This window comes from Chinchilla lanigera, unplaced genomic scaffold (genome assembly GCF_000276665.1).
Source record: "Chinchilla lanigera isolate Chin_1 unplaced genomic scaffold, ChiLan1.0 scaffold00016, whole genome shotgun sequence".
NCBI classification, from domain to species: Eukaryota; Metazoa; Chordata; class Mammalia; order Rodentia; family Chinchillidae; genus Chinchilla; species Chinchilla lanigera.
In genome coordinates this window covers 3,971,025-3,991,599 of record NW_004955417.1, presented here as the reverse complement: position 1 = coordinate 3,991,599, position 20,575 = coordinate 3,971,025, and the positions used below count along the sequence as shown (strand labels likewise).

Below are 20,575 nucleotides of genomic sequence, written 5' to 3'. Positions count from 1 at the left end.
ATGGATACAAAATGTAAATAGTACACCGGGACACATAATCCAATACACTGGGATTGGAAAGGGGTCACAGAGAGGACAACCTCTGAGTAAATTGCATATTGAAATATAATTCTTCAAAACAGAATAAAGTAGAGAGAAAACATGGAGAATCTGGAGAATTACTAGTGTGGCGGGACAATGGAACAAAAAGGTAAGGAGGTAAGATGAACAGGCAAACAGATCTAAACTGTACAGGCTCCTGTGGAATCGCTTCTATGGTATTCTAAACAAACCACGCACAGTATGGTTTCAGTGATAAGAATTGCATTTTGAAAAAGATAACCTCAGCAGCTATGAGCTTAGATATGAGTAAGCACAGCTAAACAACAGCACTGGTAGATGAAGGAAGTAACAGGACATACGTAAGGTCTCTGACTAGACGATTAAGGCATTGCCGAGGGTTATACAGAAAAAGGAATCTGAACAACTAAAAATTCCCACTTCAGTATCTTGGTGGATTATGGTGCTCTAACCAGGAAAGGGGGAAGAAGAGCAAGTATGTGGTAACAATCTAGTACAAAGTGTTCAAGCTCCAACTCTGAAGTCAAGACTTTGGATTTCACTTCTAGTTCTGCCACGTAAGAGCTGAGATGAAGTTATCTTCTTCTATGGCTCATTCTTTTACATCAGGAGACCAAGGAGAATAAAGCCATCCATCTCATGTCATAATAAGGACTAAATAATAAATAATATAAAACGTAAAATATTTAGTACCGTGACACAAAGTAATCATTTAATGAAGACTAGTTATTGTTTTTAACGTCAGAGGTTAGGAAGTTTCACTTTGGACATGCAGTTCAAAGGGACTCTGTTAATATCCAGGTGTTACAGACAGTGAGGCTGAAGAAACAGGTTTGAGAACACGAGCTGCTTTGGAATCAAAGTTTACGCAAATGGTACTAAATCAATGGAAGATAACAGGCTTGTTCATGAAGGTAGTATTTTGGGATAAATGCTGAGGACAGAAAGGGGGGCTGATCAACTTTTGCTAAGCAATAGTAACACTGTGCTTATCACAAAGCCACAGGGACAACAAACTGCATGATGATATGACTATTTTCCAGTGTCTGGTACACAGGACATGAGCATACAGAAAAACCATAGGATCACCTCAGGTTCAGAAATTTGGAAAATGGGTGCAGCAAAAGAAAGCAAGCCGAAATTATAACAAATTTTACAAAACACTGGCTATTCATCTAATTGAATTTAAGTTATAATCTACATTGATAGATATGGCCAGTTATCTATTGCAATCTTGTCCAGTCTAACCCTAAAAAAAAAAAATGCCACAAGATTATATAGAAGTTCCTTATCATTCAACTGCAAAGAACAGAAGTATACTGAAGTTATAGATCCACCAAAGCCTCACTAATAAGATATATTTTAATTGCTTGCTTACCTCTCAAGATATCATCCTTAAATTAAAAATAAAATTTAAAAAAATCTGATTAGAATAGATCAGATTCATTCTGTACATTATGCAGAGGTAAAACTTTGAAAAAAATAGCAAGTTACTGTCACAAATCCATCTGCCTTGATTAGTTAGTGAACATACTGACTGGCTGCCTAATCTTCATGGTAACGATAAAGTGGTAGAAGACCAAGTTTCTGCTTCAATTGTGAGTCTAATTTTGAAGATAGTATTTACACACAGGAAATAACTCAGTAACAAGATAGGGAAAGTCAGTGCAGTGAATACAGATCCTTAAAGTTTAGAAAGCCCAAATCTGGGCAAAGCTACTGTATCAACTGAACAAAACTTAAAACTTCAATAAACCAAAGACAGAGATGGTTGAACCAACTAGTCACCTCTTCTGAATATATCAAACCGTTAGCAAACATGAAGTATAAAAGTATTTTATAAAAATGTAAACTATGGAATATGGGACTTAATCAATACAGGAATATTACCTCTTTATACATAGAGATCATGTATAAAATGGTCATGATAATACAATTAAGATATATCTTATTAGCGAGGTGTTGGTGGATCTATAACTTCAGTGTACTCCTATTCTTTGCAGTTGAATGATAATGAATTTCTATATAATCTTGTGGCATTTTTAGGGTTAAACTGGACATGATTGGCATATATATACTGCTGGTTGTTTCCATGAACTGATAAAATGGACAGAAGGGTGACCAAACCGTTTTGGTTTCTCCAGAACTGCCTAAGTTTTAGTCTTACTATCATGGGAAACCTCACAGCTCTAGGAAAACTGGGATGTTTGATAATAGCAAATAATGGAATGGCTTAGCAAATAATGGAATGGCTCCACCTGCTTGGATAGCTTTTTTATGTATCTCAGGAAAGAAATTTTTCTGGTAGTGTCCTATCATAATAAAGCGTAATTCTGCTAGTTTCCATTTCTGTGGAACCTACAAATTCAGAAAGAAAAAATTATTTTTTAAAGGACCACTCAACACAAGGAGTCAGGATGGTACCACCAGGACCATACATTGGGAGGCAGGAAGAGGCTGGAGCAAGACTCTCAATACCCAGTGTGTTCCCCAGCCTTCTGTCACTTCTCTCCAAATCACCACCACTGCTGACCTCTGAACACTGATGGTACTTCCAACTTCTTGCACAAGCTTCCTAACACTCAGTCCTACTGTCCTTTTCTACCTGTCATCATCTTCACAGCCTTCTGCGTCCATGCCAACAACTCACAGACCCAGCAGCAAGATGATCTTCATTTCCATGCATTAGTGTAGATGACCTCATCCTGACATGATGGACTCCATCCCACCTACAACCTCTGAACAGCATTCTCTACCACTGCACTCTTTCCTTAGAATCTGTCCATGTACCTCAGGGACTCCAGTCCCTCCAATTCTCCCATCTCCAGTCATGGCGTTGGGGTGGGGGTAATACTATCACTACTTCCCATAGCACAGCACTTCAGTATCAAACTTTCACATACATTCTATCAGGAAAATGAAATTAGTACAACTGATTCCAATTTCACTTTTCATTTCTATTCTCTTTCATAGGGCTTTTATTCCCATGAGCTGCTCTCAACCTATCTTCCAATAATCAGAAGGCTTGGGAAACATTATAAACTGTGCTATGTCCTCAATGTATACTTTTAATTGGTTGAAATACAAGCTAGCTGATTTCTTATTAAGTTTTCTTGTCCATAATGACCTCTTTCTATACATAATACTGATTAATTCACTTAAGCCCAAAACACAAAAATGTGTCCCTCCCTTGATAATATATAAATGCGCTACTGGGTGAAAAAGATTAACACTTCTAAGCTGTACCATTCCAGTGACTTGAAGAGTACTTGTAGTATCTACCAAACAAAGAACAAACTGAGATGGATTTTTTTAAAATAAAAGTTTTCTATTCCAACACTGACCTCTCCCTATAAGTATCACTGATTAATGCAGTTAAACCCCAAACATAGGAAAGTTACTGTTCTAGTAATTTACAACATCACTGGATAAAAAGAATAATATTTCTAATGTGTACCATTCCAGTGACTCCAAGAGTACTCACAGGAACTCAGATAAAGGACAAATAAAGATGGGGACCCAGGTACACCCTGTAATTTCTGACTATAGTATGAGTGTTTATTTCTACCTAAAAAATGCCCATTCAATTACAAGAACTAATACCCTCATCCTTCCATATATCTTGCTGTATTTTCAGAACTATACATGTATTTTAAGGAGAGGATCATAGAAAGTATTATTTCTTATGGGATTTCTTATGTATTTTTAAAGGATTTTAAAGTCAGTATTAATACCCAACTGTTGCTATTCTCTACCGAATATCTGATTTTCAACCAGAGAAGTGAGTATATTAATGTTTCCCAAGCCTTCTGGTTCTGTTTTCACCTCATTTTCATCTATTCTTCTCAGGAACATACATCTGGATCTCTTTTCTCGACGTCTGTTCTTCAAAATTTCTAATTTATATGTACAATGATGTAAGGAAGACTATTCTTACATTAAAATGTACCACACACATCTCAATTTTAATTTTCTGGGCAATCCTGATCCCTCTCTAGATTTCCTTTTTAGTGCCAATGTTAACCATTTCTCAACTGTTCAAATGCCCTGCTCTCAAAATTACTCCATGACCAATTTACCCAAACTATCAGCTACAAAATGAGTACGAACTTCATTCTCCTCAGTTCAGCATTTGCAATGTTATAGTATGTCCCCTGCTGTGGAAGCTGCTGAATTTAACCCTATGCATGTGCTTCCTGAAATTATAGCACAGACTCTTGTAGCTACTGCCAATTCTATTCTTGCAATTCACCTCACTTGCTCCTCACATGAAATTCATCCTATTTACAGATATTCAAGTCTGAAAGCTGGTCAAACTGTTTAACTCAATTTTCTTCTCATTCTATTAATTTTAATGAACCTGATTCTTGATTCTTGGTTTCTTTAAATTCCACCCTGCTTTGTCTTGCATCATAGCAAGGCTCCCCAGAGTACAAAACATAATCACTTGCACCTGTCTAATCCTGGCACTTAAGGAGGCTGAGGCAGGAGGATAGATGGTAGAGTCTTACCTGGGCAACTTAGTGAGATCCTGTCTCAAAATTTTAGAAGAAGGAATGGGGCGAGGATCTAGCTTAGTATGAAAGCACTAGATTTAATCTCCTGTACGGCAAAAAAAAAAAACCAAAAAAAAAAGTAAAAAACCAAATCATAATCAGGACACTATAGCTTGCTTATAAGGGTGCTTCCCTCAATTAATGACAAATAGTTACAATCACCACTCTTTCAAACAAAATGTGCATAATATAAACTGTAAGCCAGGAAAATTTGCAGGGTCTTTTTTTCTATGCACAATGAAAGCGTCCTGCCAAAAAAAATAATAAATAATTCACAGACTTAACACAAGACTAGAAGCTAGGCTGGCAGTAACCATGGCACACCAAAGTACAGGCCGGTCCAGAAGATCAAGTATCAAAGATATTTATATTCTGAGCTGACAGAAGTGTTGGTTTTGCTCTTTTTCAAATCAGAGATTAGCAAATAAAAACAAACAAAAAGCATTTACTACCACAGAGTTCTAAACAACTAATAATGCTGGAAGCTATAAGAAATCTAAGTCACTCAACAATTACTTTCGAAGTCTGATTGGTCCAATTATATTTAGTAGGGTTGGGGGGAGGAAAATTATCATTTGCCAGAGTCTAGTTTGAATATGGATTTGAATTACTACTTCACAACTTTCTTAAAAGCTAGCAGAAGAATAGCGATTATGAGAAGATTCCTCAGCTGGACTGCCAGTTTTGCCGGGTCGAAAACTGGAGCCACTGAATTATATTTGAATTCTGGCAAGCTCCTTTACCTACAGAGCCTCTGTTCTTATACCTATGGGAATTAAAATACAGGTTGAACATCCCATTCCAAAAATTCAGTATGCAAAATGTTCCAAATGCCTGGTGTGGTGGCGCATGCCTATAATCCCAGCACTTGGGAGGCTGAGGTAGGAGGATTCTTGGGAGTCTGAGACCAGCATGGGCCACAAAATAAAATTCAGGCCACAAAGCTAGCCTGAACTGCATACTAAGACCCTGTCTCAAAACAAAACAAAACAAAAAGAACAAAACAAAAAAAACCCAAAATGTTCCAAACTCTGAAACTCAAGACTTGTGGACTCAAATGGAAAATTCCAAACTGACCTCAGGTAACAGATTGCAGTCTGCAGGCACACTAGAAATATCACTGTATACAAAATAACCTCAGAGTATATGGATAAGGTGGATATGAAACCTAAGTGAATTCTGAATTTAGACCTGAGCCCATTCCCCAAGATGCCTTATGTATATGCATATATTTCAAAATTTTAAAACTTCAAAATCCAAAAATAGTTGATATTTAGTATTTTGGAAGAGGGATACCCATTCTGTAGTAACTACCCTATAGAGCTAAAAAATTAAGTGAATTAATATTAACAAAGGATTTTAAAAAATGCCTGGCATAAAATAAATAAATATAATCATTAAGGCTTTGGATAGAAAGTTTAACCTCTATCAAATGCTTTGTTAAATAAACTGGACTGCACTCTTTCCTATACTAGGCCTCAACCGACCGGACCAAACCAAAATGGAGTCACTCATGCTAAGTCCCACATAACCAAACTGAATCTTTAAAGAAGAGGGGAGATTCCAACACAGATCAGATTTTCCCAAATCAGAAGATGTCAGTCTGAGCCTGTTGACTAAACGAATTCTTAAAAAATAGCCAACTTTTTTGCTTACCTTCTTGACCCTTGCAATTTGGTTGCTTCCCTAACCCTCTACTGAAATTACCCTTTTCCCCTGGCCAGATACTGGCCACCTCATACCCATTTTTCCCTCTGATATCTCCATCTTCAGTCACTCAATAAACACTGACCTAAGCCTCTCATTTAATATGTCCAGTAAAAGATACACAATTTACTATGCAGCAAAAAACAACAAACACCCGATCAATAAACAAACTATATTAGGCATTTCTTCTAATAATTTTTCTGAATGAAACTCCTCAGGAGATATGTTCAACATTATGAATACAAACATGTCAGTAAGATATGCTATTTCAGTGAATTTATAATTTTGTAGTGGAAACAGACAAGTACGGTAATTCATCAACTTTAAGCTCAATGACAAGGGGGTGTCCAAAAAGTTTACAGAAACATCTGAAGATTTGGCAGTATGAAGTAAAGAGTTGTCAGAAAAGGATTCTAGGAGAAATAGCTACAGTCGAGACAGTCTGGGAGAATTCCTATCCAGGACCTGCATACATGAATGAAGTGCTTTCAAAACACTTTGGGCTTAAAAGTGAGAAGACTGGTACAAGGGGATATACAGGTAGTTGTGCTCAGAAGAAAGAAATGTGAGAAATGAAACCATCAAGGCAGAAATTTATACCATGAACTAAGGAAGCTATACTAGTGTGACTGAATTATTGGGTTAATGTTTAATTAAATTTTTAAAAGTCATTACAGTAAAAGAAACATTAGCATTAATTCCCCTTAAAATATTTCTCTTCACTTCAAACACACTTATCTTATTGTTCTTGCCACTTTCTGAAGCAGTTCTGGAAGTCCTCAGTATCTTTATAAGATCTGATCAGATGTACAGTGAATAGTGCTACATGCCAACACAAAAGCAGGCTTACAAAAACATTACTGTGCATCTTTACCCATCTTACACACTGGATCTGGCACAATGCAACTTCTGGTTGTTCCCGAAGTCAAAACGACCATGAAGGTAAATGTTTTGAACGTTTCAGATCATCAAGGCAACCAGGACACTCACAAAAGAAGAATGTCTAAGCTTCAGAAGGTGGCAAAAACAATGGGATAAGTGTGTCCCAAGTAAGGCAGAATATTTTGAGAGGGATTAATGGCAATGTGTATTTTACTGCCATAATTTTAAAAAATTTAAACTGTCACTGTGTTCTTGAATCATACCTTGTACAGGGAACAAAAAGAAAACTGTTTACTGTGTAATGTGGGAGTTACCAGGCCCTTAACAAGAAAAAATTTAATGAAGTGGAAGGACAAAAAGACAACAGTTTAGGAAGTAAATGAAAAGGCAGAAACTTTTTAGATATTCTGACTACAAAGGAAAACTTTAACTTTATAAAAAGGTGTTTAGAGGACTGGTTCTGAACATGGAAGAGATCTGAACATGTTACAAGCAGAAAGAAATGAAGGTCATTGATAAAGGGATGATTACTTATGCAAGATTAAAGACTGAGACAAAAACACAGATTTAGATGACTCAGCGCGTATTCTGAGATTACAACAAGACGGTTGTGATGAGAGAAATCTGGCCCTTTCTCAAACTGTTTTGAAAGGAGGCTGTGGAGGTTTTACCTAACAGTTCCACCTCCGCAGTGTAACGGGAGGCACTCCAGGGCAGGAAGACGCAAAAATAAATGAAATTCTCTGTTCTAATGGAGAAGTGGCTAAGGTTAAATGTGGGGCAGATGGGGGAAACCTGGGCTCAGCTGTGAGGCACCAATCCCCCCAGAAACATGCGAATGCTCTTCCTCCCCATGTTAACAGTTTGTGTGTAGAAGCAATAACACTTAGAGCTGTTTAGAGCAGTCTCCAGAAGTTTCCAGCCTTTCTCTACTACTTGATCAAACTCCGTGTTACTTAATGCATTATTTATACACTCTCCCTCACCCCCGTTCATTAAAATTCAGCTAGAGAAAACAAGATATATTCTCCACAAAATTCTTTTACCCAAAGCTCACTATTCCTACATGTTTCTAACCCACTGCCAGCTTCCTCCAAACCTGACTGCACCTCACAATCACCCTAAGTGATGTCGTGGCGGCATACCAAGTGGCTCTCACCGCGGATTTGGGCAGGGCTGACTTCCGACAAGTTACCCAGCTCTTGCCTACTTCATTTAATGACCCCCTGAAGTTAGCTCTGCTATTCTGAGCTAGTTTTATGTGTCTTCACAGCAAAACAACCATGTTTGTTTCTCTATCTCTAATATTACACTGTACTCAGCCCCTAGCCAGGTGGTTAGCCCTTATTAAATGTGCAATAAATGAAGATGCACAATTAATACATCATTAGCCCTATCAAATCACTAGGGTGTAGTTTTTACAAAAGCTCCATAACACAGAAAGAAAAACTGTAATTAAAGTATTATTTTATATTCTACATAGGTAAGATTATAAAGCCACCTACCACCCTCCTCCATCTTAGCCCTGCTAATTCTCAGCTCCAAGTCAAAGGCCACCTCACCGAGGCGATTTCATCTCCACAGTGCAAAACAAATGCTCAGTACAAAAAAGCCCAATAAAAATGCTCATTTGACCTATTACATAAACAGGTACAAGTGTATAAAAAAAGTTCATTAAACTTGGATACTCTTCAAAAGTACCATGCTACTTCCCAAATGATACATCAATGGGCCTTCAAAGATTTGAGAAAAGACTGCTAAAAACATAGCATCAATTTTCCATGGAAACAACATTAAAATTTCTCTGACAGAAACAATGTTACAGTTTTTCCCATATACTAAAATAACGTTACAATGTTACTAATATCTAGTCACCCAAACCTACAGAACCTTTAAGAGGTTCTGTTACCTTATAGGGAAACTACTACTCCACAGACAGATTTCAGAGGTACTTTTGTGCATATATATTATTCCTACAAAATCAAAACAAATTTCCAAAATAAATTGCTGAAACTTTGAAAAAGTACCTTAAGCACTTCTATGGTGTCTGACTCAAAGGAAATAATTACAGCCATTTTTATCTAGACTCAATTTCAGACTTTGGTGTCCTCAAAAGAGCTTTATTTTTCTTTCTGAATACTAGATTAAAATCTAAGAGGGCCAGCACAAATGCTCTCCATTGCATCCACCTTGTCTCTCTCAAAGCCCGGCACATGGGAAGTATTCAGTACATACTTAAGTCAACCAGATCTCAGAAACAACTAAGTAAACAAAGACACTAAAACCAAATGGTCTGATTTATTTTAGATGTTTTTAAAAATTTAGCACAATACATCTCATATTTTTCCTTTAAAATTATCATCAAAATGAAAGAAAATTGTAAAAATTCATGTACAAAATACTCATTCAAGAGTCAACAGTTTAGTAAAGTTTTAGACAAAACAAATATCCCATTAAGTGGTTGAGTAAGACAGGGCATCTAAATTTCCCTAGATCTTAGTTTTCTCATTAAATGAGAAAGAGAGCACAAAACATTACTTTTGTTAAAACTTAGAATCCGTTCCTTCAATATACTGCATATTTCATCCAAAAATAAGTGATCTGTAACTGCAACCAACTGTAAAACTGTTTTCATTTTTATACCATTGTTTGTCTCAAACATTCATATTTTTACAAAGCTGCAATCCTAGATACATTTTATTTTCTAGATATCATTTTATTTTCTACTCCCAACCCCCATATATGGTAAAAACTGACAATTACTAACTTGATGGAATCCTTGGCTAACATTCAGAGAACAATTTAATTTATGCTCACTGTTGTGGAAACGTAACTTTGGCAACAATATTCTAGAAGACCACAAGATGGTGGTGTTGCTCCATCAAAAACGAACCTTTTAAACTACACAATGAAATACATCATACCAACTTCCTCAAAATGAAATATTTTAACTCCATTGCAAGAAAGTTAAAAATTGTGCTTTGTTTTTATTAGTGAGAAAGGGAAGTAATGCACCTATCGAATTTAGCCTTAACGTTTTCAACCTTTAACCTAAACAGCCATCATTCTTTTATTAAAAATAAAATAAAAGCACAAGACTTCAACAAAATTACTGATTGTTTTCCTTGCTCTACTCCCTCGCTCAGCATTTCAATTATACTGATTATATATTCAATAATACAGAACTACATACAAAGTAACTTAAATATATTTTGAACACTGACAAACTTCATTTCTCCTGTGCTTAATTTAAGGAGACAATTCTTTTTCTATCTTAAAAAAACTGATGCTAAACTGCAGTTATATCAACAAAGGACTATGCCTAAAAGGTATCAGTACTGAGGATGAGGTAGTTTCTTTCTAGTCTATTTCTCAATGTGTTACAATATTATATTTATAATGGGAAAATAATAAAAATTTCGAAGCAAAAAAGATTATGTATTTGGTAATTTTTTCCCCTTGCCTTGGTGAACATCAAGAGAAAACAGGCTTCCTACTCCTGTGCCACATAATGTTACTTAAGAAAATATTACTCATGTAACGCTAAGAACATTCAAACTTAAGTTCCAAATTCTCCCAACCAACTTAACATACAGAAAGAGCTGGGTAATATTCAGTTAGGCCTGCGTAAGGGATTACTCATATTCCGATGCCACTTCCCTTATATAAATCTGAGCTTTCTTGAATCCCTGAAGGAGGAACCCACAGAGGGCTGATTGTATCTGCCATAGCTCAGGAAGCAGCAGGAAGCTGTCAAGAACACGCGCAGGTGAAGCGGAGAGGGGACTGATCAGGAACACAACGCTCCCCGATGTCGGGCCACATCCCGGCCTGCCGACAAGACTAGGACTCTTCCATACTGCGCTGGTCACTAGCCAGACTATCCTGACCCAAAGTTAGTCATCCCCCAAATTTCCAGATTGCTTCTAAATACATTAAGAATTGTAATTTACCAGCATTTCAGTAAGCACAGAGATTTCCTAACTCTTTAATTCCTAAATGACAATTTCTAATTTAAGAAGAATGTATTGGGATAATGTAACCCAGAGAACAGTTTTTAAGTCAGATGGACCTAAATCCAAACTTCAACTCTACCATTTGTGTATATTTAATCCGAGTCTCTTCTCTTTGTCTGAAAAATGAGGATACCAACACCAAACTAATGTAGTTTTGTCAAGAGCAGTAGGGGGAGAATGATTCATATTAACTCCAGGAAACTGGAACTGTTTCTAGAATCAGAACGTAGATGATACACAGTAAGCATTCATTTCCCTAACCCTTCCCCTCATCACCACCACTAGAACCAAACTTCAATTCCTCTGAAGTATAGTAACACTAGTATTTTTCTACTAGACTTACACAGCAATAGAGAAGACAGTAGAGTACAGCCTTTCAGTCATACAGCCATGCTACAAAGTGATCCCCAGCAACGTCAACACACACCTGCAGTAAGGACTGGATCAAAATTACATTTAAGTATTTGAGAGGAATATAGCATTGCGATTTTTTATTATATAATTTCTAGATATTTTATATCTATTTATGTGATAGATAATGTTAATTTACTATTCACAAATACTCTAAGAATGTGAAAGCATGCTGCAAACATAACTTTTCATTAAATCATCATTTTTAGGGGAAAATATTAGGATTTTTAAGAGGAAAATATTAAGATCCAAAATACACAGACATTTCTTAAAATGAAATAACCAATTAAACAGCTGAAACTCTTCTCCTCGAGTAATGTAATTCTTCTAAAGTGTAAAATACAGTATATATACAAGGTTTACAAGCCCTTATCCACAAATTCAAAATGTAAAAAGTTTTAAAAACTCAAAGTCCTTTATAACTCATTTAGTAATAAAAACTTGCCCGATATGTAGCTATTTAGTGTCCCTGCTTATATACACTTAAATATTTGCCAAACAAAACACAGATACTAACACAAAATATGGAGTGTCTTTTTGAAATTAAAGAGAACTGTAAAACATCCATTATCAGTGAGTAATGAAGAATTACAGATCTATCTTAGGGACTTTTTACTGAATACTATCAGGTTTTAATAAATGAATTAAGTATTATTCTCAATTTACATATGAATGCCAAGTTTATATACAGTAAACCTGAGCGGTAGGTTAACTAGAACAGCATATCTCAACCAACAAGCCTGTGCTTGAACTCACATCTAGCTTTATCTTATTTAAGGCCTAAGCTTTCGTTAGCCAACACTCTACAAAAAAATTAGCAAGGAATTTTTAAAACAAGTTATAATTACCAAAAACTTTAATCTAGAAAAAAATGAAATTCCAAATATAATGTATCCTTTCCATTCTAGATAGTCACATATAAACAATTCTTATAGAATCCATAGGTCATAAAACAAAAAGAAATGGTCTGCTGTCCCCCTGCTCCCCAAGAATGGGCCTGCAAACACAGTAAACAGAAACACAAAAATACAGTCCTCCAACAAATGCCAACTAATCCTTTCCACTCAAATCAGAAACATAGGTTTGGCTTAAAAAAGAAAACAGAAATCACAAATGTAATTGCTAATCCAGTAGCTGTTATTTACAGCAACATACTGTACTTGCAGATTTTTCCACGAACTGCCTCCACGGCCAGATACTATCAGATTTTGCGGTCCTGGTGGTCGCAGGACTGAGGAGGGTTTAAGTGCCACAGACACAAGCTATCATTACCAGCAGGAGTTAGAGATTAGCTTGGAGTCTTTTCATTTTCATTGAAAATTTGAATTTTTTCTCATGACTTTTTTCCAGCGTCAATGCCCTTATGCTTGGGAATGAGTTTTCCCAAAAGATAAGCCCACAGCCAACCCTTTACCCAAAAGCCCACAATTCAATTTTGACACACTTCAATCAAAAGCTTTATTTTTGAGAAGCTAAATGAAAAGCAGACTACCTGATAAATAATCAGAGTGTCTAATTTAACTCTCTCACTTTTCAAAAAAGAAATGTCACCAATCAAAAGAATTTCTTCTTTTGTAGAACGGACAGAAAGTCTTGGACAAGGAAGCCAGAGTCATATCTGTGGTCTACTTGTCACCATTAATTTCCCTCTATCATGTTTCCATAGTTTGTTCTGCAACAAGTCCTCAGCAATTATCTTAAGCCTTTTGAACATTTGGAAAGTTCAGATACTGAGCTCTCTATATGTACATTACTCGTGTGCACAAGGAATACTTTAGAAAAAGTCTCTGACAGAGCTCACCGTTATCCCAAATTACAGATCTGGTTTCCATCAACAGTATCAAATTAATCTGTGTAACACCACCTGCGCTATTTGCTAAAATGAAGACTCCTCAGCACCCCTCTCAAGGACCATACCACACACCTTAAAAGACATTAAAGAATCTACATGTCTAAAAAGTACCTGTATTACTATGAAACAAGAACTGCATTTTGAAAAACACTGGTCTACACCACATTTCATCTTTGATGGTAATGTTAATTTCTCATTCCTAGGCTGCATGGCCAAACCATCACCCACTGATACAACTGCCAGCTGTCTTAAGTCAGTATCTTTCCCAGACTCATCCTTAATCTTTTAATAACTGATTTTTTAAATTAAGAAGTGAGACTGATATGATCAACCCAGAATTAAGCTATCCTATCCTTGAAAAATGAGTGGCTCACAATGCAGTGACTACCAGTTTGATAATCAGGAATTAAGAGCATAAAAACAATTTAAGAGTTTCTTATGTTGCAACCACCATGCATTCTGTTTTATAAGGATTTCAGTTAATCCTTACAAAAATCCAGTAATAAAAATACTCTTTACAGTTTACAAAAGCAGCCGCTTAGGCCAATAATGCTATTAAGCAGTATTGAGAGATCAGGTCTGCCTGACTTTAAACGGCTCTTAACCCGTAAGACAAGAGCACCTGTATTCTTGAAAACCTTAAGGGGAGAGCACCCCACTTTGTCTACTTGTAAGGTAAAGAATCTCTTAATTTATACAGAGCACGCTCAATTAGCTAGTTGTGTGCTTCACTCTAACTCAACAAACAGGAATAGTACATCTTGGCAAGTTGAAACTAATGTATAGCTATGGTATTGCACTTCAAGTCAGGACTCAACAGCTTGCTTCCCCCTTCCTAGTTAGTCATAATTATGGGTATACTGAATTACTATCAAAAGAACTGGGTTTCCCCAGGTAAGTAACGCTATCTTATTTTTTAACTACTTAAGTAAGTTAGAGCAAGGAAGAGGATCTTCAAGAAACACCACAATATAATTCCACCCATCCTCCTCCCTAGTTCTATAAAGCATGTGTCTCAGTACATTCTATCAACAAACTCCTCCCCACAACAGTGAAGGTAATGTTTTCAGAAATTTGCAGTAGACTACAGGGGCCCTTTTAAAAAGTATCATTTTTTAAAAGAAATAATTCATTATTCCACTCAGAAGCTATAATATAATCAAAACTAAACTCATTTTCATTTCAGAGTCAACTATGCCACTACGTAGTTGTTAACTTGAATTAAAAAAAAAAAAACAAAAAACTGAGACTAATACAAAATGACAGCGAGAAAAAGACAGTGGCAAGTGAGAACAACCCAGCTAGTATGCAAGGCATCTACCTGCTTCATGAAGGGAAGAACACTACCTTATTTCTTGCATCTCTGCAAGGAATTCCATTCCAGATTCCAGAAGGAAAGAGTATTCTCTCTACTCTAGGGGTGCCTCCCCCAACCACGACTTATCCCAACTTTTTCAAGACACTGCAGACAGTACAAGTGTGAGGCACAGGCTGGTCACGGATGGTCAATGTCAGAGTGACTGGTCAAGTAGGTCTGGGCTCAAAGGTCTCATGCTGGGGGTATGGTATCTGTCTGCCTGCAGCCTATAGCCCACTTTGCTTATGGCACTGTCCAATCCAGTTCACCAAACTGAGTACATTACTGCTTTCTAAGCAGCCTGGGATTTTGGGTCCTGTAATTTTTTTGGACCCTACTGCTCACAAGCAGAATCAATCTTGCCCCACTATGGTGGCATATTAGGGCAAACCACAGAGGTCCAAAATTCCCTCTGCATATTTTCTCTTCCCCACTCACACTGCCCCACAACTTCCAGCTCTCTGCGGGGGATCAAACTTAAGGGTCTCAGGCATACTAGGCAGGCACTCTACCTCTGAGCTACATCTCTAATCCCTCTTCTAAGCAGGTAGCTCAAGCTATTTCCATCCGTGCAGTAAGCCAGATGTGCTGTCATTTGCATCTCAGACTCAGCTTCCCCGTCCCTTCCCTCCAGCAGGCAGAGATTCAGTCTACATCTGCAGAAAGCAGTAAGCAGCCTAACCCTCAGCTTCCAAAGCAGTTTTCCAGGAGACCTAGTTCTGAGTAATACAGCAGATACTGTACTTAAATATAATTTGTGAAATTAGCCAAGTATGGTGGCACAAACCTGTAATCCCAGCATTCTGGGAAGCTGAGGCAAAAGGATACCAAGTTCAAGCTCAACCTGGGAAATTTAGCAAGACTGTCTCAAAATCTTAAACACCTGTGGCTGGGAATATAGCTCAGTGTGAAGGCCCCAGATTCAAACGCTGGTACCAAGATTAATTAATTAATTAAACTGTGGTAACCTGTTACAGTGCTGGCCCCAAACGGATTCATGAACTTATAAAAATAACCTCTAATTTGCCTTAACCAACTGAAGGAGGCAGAAGTGGTACTGTGTGAGTCCCAAGCCTTGGCCTTACAAAAGTCGGGTTGCTCCTGCTTTTGCACTCTTGTGAGCACTAAGCTACTCAGTAAAGCTGTCAACCCTGCTGCAAAGGCCCCAGCGCAAGGCAAGGACTCTGGGACTCAGAGTGTGTGTGTCCAGTCCCCAGCTGAACCAGCGGCATACGTGCCGTCTTTGCAGTGCTCGCCAGCAAAACCAGAACTGACTGACTGAGCTCCACTCCAGACAGCGAGACTAACTGAACAAAATGGTTGTTTTAACTTATTTACTTTAGGGTTGTTTGTTACACAGGGAATAGATAATTGAATGTTGATCGAGTTCCTCCTATTTCTGTATTATCTGTTCAAACACCAGAGAACGGGTATTTTATAAATATACTCCCAAATTCCCACAACCTCAGAAGAGAAAGCCCACGTTCTTGATGTCTGAAGCTTTTCTAAATTCATGTTTAAGAGCACAGGTTTCGTGTTCGTTGTCCCAAAATTGTATCCCAGCACCTAGCACAGTGTGTGGCATACAGTAAGCACACCACTATATGTTATGAATGAATGCTAAATTTAAGAAATGTCAAGGCTAAATCAACAAATGTTAGTCTTCACTATAATCTAGCAACTGTCTGACATATGGTTTTACATAATACACTCACAAAAATTGTTTACACATGAACTTTAAGCATATACTTGCTGTTTTTTAACAGTGTATCTTTTTAATGGTGAAGTTTGGTGTGTGATAGTAAAAATCACTGTATGTACTTTGTAAAGTACACGCACAGACTCTGTAATGGTAAATAACTTGATAAACACTTAGGAAATGCTTCTAATGTGTATGCTCCAAAAACACAAGGACAAGCGTTTTACAAATGAGAATCAAACTGTACTTTGTAAATACAGAATTAAAATTAAAAATTTTTTGAAAAGAAATTAATACCTACATTTCACCAATGTATTGTTACAGACAAGAAATCAACTTGTTTTCTCCTTGACAAAAGCATTAACTGTTCTGTGACAAAATACAAATTTCAAAATTACCTACCAATAGCCATTGGAATGAAGTCAACATCTTAACACAAAGAAGGAAACAGACAAGCTCAAATCTACACAATACAAAAGGCGACACACTTCAAACAAGTACACAGAATCTTCACATACAGCTTACAACTAAAGTCCCACTGTAGGCAAAGAATCAGAAGTTTCGTGTGAAAAGAATATTGACCAAGGTACACAAATACAGGTTTTAGTTCTAATTCTAGCCATCCCCCAGTCATATGCTCTGGAAATTCAGTTTTTTAAAATGTCTTTTGAGCCTCAGGATTCTCATCAAAAAGTGATAATTACCTCCAGACCCACCTAATGCTCGGCTGTCATGAGAAACAAATGATAAAGGATCTATTACTACTACTTAAAAATGAGGAATGTTACACTAGAACTTGTTGTAAGATATGCTTCTTAATGTCAGCAGAAAAAGTAAAATTCATTTGGGCTTCCGTCCGACATTTCTTCCTCCATTACATATTAGTAACTAGTTCTTTGGACACCACTTATAAAGAGCAATTTATTAGATTTTCCACTGTTCATTATAAATACAGCATACTTTTATAAGAATAAAAAAGATGCTAGTCTTTCTAATGACTGTGTTATCAATGTTTCTACAACTGTAAGAAAAACCAAGTGATAACATGTTGTTTCTCTACTACAGAGACTCTCTTATAGGTGCAGAGACGTCAACTGCTACTCAAAGTATGCTGTAACCACATTAGCACGTTAGTTACTTAAGCCATTTTAAATTTCACTGAGTAAGAACTCCCATTTTATTTACTTTGCCAAGTTTTGATTATTAATCAGTGAAGGTCTCCTGAAGGAGACAGTATTCTCAAGCAAGGTATACAGAAACAGAAAGATTAAGATTCTTTTGCCTGTTTGTTTTTTGGAGACAAGGTCTTCCTATAGTTTAGGCTGGCCTTGAACTTACTATCTAGCTCAGGCTGACCTCAAATTCAATGGGATCCTCCTGCCTCAGCATGCTAAGTGCTGGGATTATAGGCATGTGCTATAGTCCTACACTAGGCTAAAAAGTTCTTAAAGCATCTTGTTCTTGTATTATTTCCACCCCCTCATCCCAAATAGAGACACAAAGACACTAATAATAAAAATGACTAGTCTAGTTCTGCTATCTGCTCTCCATCTATCCAGTGGATTACTCAGATTCACCAGCTCTCATGCAAATAAAAAACAAGACAGGTACACATATTCTAATGAAAATCTAAGATTCATCAGTCACAAAAAAGAAATAACTAGAAGGAATCCCCAAGATCATCTAGTATTTAACTGATAAGATCACTTCAAGGAATTAACTTTATCCAACTGGGTAAGTTAGTTGCATTATCTTCATACAAGAAAGAAACCACCATTGTCTATGAACCCCTGATTCCAACTTACCCAATTGCTAACTAATAGTTAAGGCAAGTTACATAAACCCTTGGGCTACTCTGTCCTGTAACATAACAGCAAATAGTGTCAAGTACTCCAAATTCTCTGCAAACTGTAAGCCACAAGTATAATATTGTTCTTTAGATGCATATACAGTGTGTCTCTATAGCAGTGTTCTTGCCAGTTAATTCAAGAACCTGAAGGTCCTATTATTTTAAAGTTTCTAGCAATTCTGAGAGCTGTCCCCCGGCCTAACAGACTGGACCATGGTCTTCTCAGAGGAACTTCATGTGGTCCATGGATTCCCCTAAATTTATAACCATGGTGCACATGAAAATTTTCCAAGCCAGCAGATTCTTTTAATTTCACCCAGGGCTTGTAAACTCTGAAAGGTTGTAAAATAACACACATATGGAGAGGGTAAAGCTTTCATGGATCTTACTCAAAATACAACCAGTAGTCTTCCTTGATCAGAATTGGTCGTTTTTACTTTCTTCATTTTCCTGCTCATTAAATTCTGTCTACTACCTTTCTCTTTTCCACTAGCATTAATACCACAACTTGCTATGACCACTATCAGCTGTCTATGCACCTCCAGGCTCCCGGATCTCAACTGCCTCATATGCTGCTACCAGATTAACTCTCCTAAAACAAAGTTTTTAAATTGTTTCACTCCCAACTCCGGAATCATCTGTGGAATCCTCACTCTGTATAAAACCAAGTCATTACCCTAGAATTAAAACCAATGCATTAAATGGCCCAAACTTTTACTTTCTCATCCTTTATCCTAGTATTAGCACTTTACCACACCCCAACAACTACATTACTTGTTTATCCCCAAATGTGTGAACTCTGTATTTAGATTCTTCTCTCGGCTTCACTCATCTTTCCCTGCTATCAAAAGTTAGTCATCCTTCAAATCCAAGAGCTCAAAAGCCAGAAGCTCTAAGAACCAACTCCTCAAGCTCCACCTTGCCAAATGAGTTCCACACCCTATGAAATTGCACTCTGTGAGGATTTTTATACTGTCTGTGAAACTTAACCATGTATCAAAAGGCAAATGGAGAATCTGTATATAATTGTCCCTCCCAGAGGCAGAAAATACTGATGGTCCTTATCTTTGTATACCCCCAAATACTTGCCACGGTCAAGCAGTACTGTAGATGCTTACTAATTGTGCAAGGAAGTAAAAGAAATGTCAGCCATCCTGGGTAAACAGCAAAGATTACTATCTCTGTGCAGGGAGAAACCTCTCTGTGACATACTGTATCATGCCACGTTTCCAAAAATCGTAACTCTTAATTACTGTTTTTCAAAACATACTGTTTTAGGTCTTATGAGCAGCTCTACATTTTATGGGAAAAGCTATCTGAAAATGTTAATAAGCTATGTCCCTAAGAACTGTTCCATGTACTGTATTTTAATCTCAATTTCAGTAGCTGGTAACACTTGACCATTACATTTTCAATTTTTCAAAATATTAACTATTTTATGAAAAACGGTAATTTCCAGTCACAGCTAAGCTACTACTTCATAGCTAAAAACAAGTCCATATAAACGAAAGAATGTCTTTTTTTTAGAGGTTGCATTTTGCTTGCATAATACACAAAGACTTGATCAGACAAGTAAAGTGGATTTAAACTTAAGCATATATTCTTTTAGAGAAACCTGCAGAAAACTATAAAAACTACAAACCAAGTATTTCATACGAAAGAAATAAAGGAGGAGGTGGGAAATAGTTGGACATTATCTTTTTCCACTACTAATACCAGTAGCATTTTAAAACAAACAGATCTCGTACATTCGCCTACACAAAAAATTTTTTAAAAAAAATTTACAATAGGAAAAGAAAAACAAATCAAGCTCCTGGAAAATTTTTTTTTTTATCCTGGAGGAGTGAAAATGTCTACATTATAATAGCTACTCCTCGTCTTTCATAACGAAGCCTTCATATAATTACTGAAGCAAGGGAAACTCAACTCTCAGTCGATGGAGTAAAGCAAGGACTGCAAAACGCTTGTGCACGCAAGGCTGGTTACCTGAAGGTTGTAAAAGCAATGGGGCAAACTACAAAATCAAAATTCTAAAAGAAAACGAAAGGAGAGGGCCAAGTGACCCGATGAGATGAGAGACTACTAATAACATCTGCAAGGTCACCGGGACCCAGCAGGTCACAAAAGGTGGAGGTGGGGGCGGCGGGGGTGCTGCGGGGCGTCAGACGCCGGCGCAGACGGCGCCG

At 37.1% G+C, this 20,575-nt stretch overlaps 1 long non-coding RNA gene across 5 annotated transcripts in view; it reads right to left on the bottom strand.

Annotated features, from left to right (window-relative positions):
• Positions 1–20,575, bottom strand: part of LOC102010804 — a 36,794-nt gene that overhangs the window by 13,484 nt on the left and 2,735 nt on the right. The window contains exon 1 of one of the 5 annotated variants that reach the window (XR_001233428.1): positions 11,565–11,659. The exons of 2 other annotated variants lie outside the window; for them this stretch is intronic. This is a non-coding gene — a long non-coding RNA (uncharacterized LOC102010804). Of the gene's footprint in view, positions 1–4,571; positions 5,497–11,564; positions 11,660–20,575 lie in introns of those variants that run through there. 2 more of the 5 variants (XR_001233429.1, XR_001233425.1) reach the window with 2 other exon arrangements.